The 1028-nt window shown below is 39.9% G+C and overlaps 1 non-coding gene across 1 annotated transcript; it reads left to right on the forward strand.

The window, feature by feature from the left end:
- The first annotated feature begins 921 nt into the window (after positions 1-921).
- On the forward strand, positions 922-1028 carry LOC146946502 (small nucleolar RNA R71). Its single transcript, XR_015029522.1, has one exon. It is a non-coding gene; the product is annotated as a small nucleolar RNA R71 (small nucleolar RNA).

Below are 1028 nucleotides of genomic sequence, written 5' to 3' on the forward strand. Positions count from 1 at the left end.
AAGATCGAATCTTCATCTATTAATTTCTCACTTTTTTCTCCCTCTATTTTTTTCTTCCTTTCATTTTCAACTACGCCCTCATCACTTTTTTCAACTACATCATCCTCTTCTACCTCAACTACATCATCAACCTTCTTTGGAGCTTTTGGAACTAAAGGTGTCAAAACCTTTTTGCTCCTCAATTCAATAGCATTACAAGACTCATTCTTAGGGTTATCTTTAGTGTTACCTGAGAATCCGCCTTTACTTTGTTCAGCCAATTGCTTAGCTAATTGCCCCAGTTGAGTTTCAAGCATCTTCCTAGAAGCTTCATTGTTCTTTCTTTCAGCTTCTTGACTCTTCTTCATCTCCTCAAAGTTGCCTTGAGTCATCTTCATAAAATTCATCATAGTTTCCTCAAGAGCTGATGGCTTCCTTTGTTGTTGTTGAGGAGGAGTGAGCATCTGAGAGTTCAAAGCATTGTTGTTTGAGTAGCTTAGATTTGGATGCTTATTAATGCCTGAATTGTAGTATTGATTCTGCCTTTGATAACCTCCCATGAAGTTAGCTTCTTCATTTGACCCTTCTGGAACACATTCACCGTTGGGATGTTCTTCACCACATAAGTCACACTTGATTGCAGCTACTTGTTGTTGTTTATGGGCCAAAGTGAAGCCTTGAAACTCCTTAGTTAGAGCTTCAATTTGTTTGTTCATCGCTGCTTGGTTAGCAAGGATAGCAGTTTGCTCACTTACTCCAAACACTCCTCTTTCTTTCTTCTTAGCTTCAGCACGATACTCATTTCCAGCCATGTTTTCTATTAAAGCTTGGACTTCATGATCAGTTTTGCTCTTGAGACTACCTCCCGCGGAAGCATCTAAGAACATTCGAGTGTTTGGTGTTACCCCCTCAGTGAAGATTTGGAGGTATTGCTTCTCGGTGAACTCATGATTAGGGCATCTCTTGAGAAGCAAATTGAATCGCTCCCAAGCATCATACAATGATTCACCTTCTCCTTGCTTGAAGTTAGAGATCTCCATCTTCTTGTC

Source organism: Medicago sativa, chromosome 2 (genome assembly GCF_051527215.1).
Source record: "Medicago sativa cultivar Bolivia chromosome 2, Bolivia_mono, whole genome shotgun sequence".
In the NCBI taxonomy this organism is placed as follows: domain Eukaryota; kingdom Viridiplantae; phylum Streptophyta; class Magnoliopsida; order Fabales; family Fabaceae; genus Medicago; species Medicago sativa.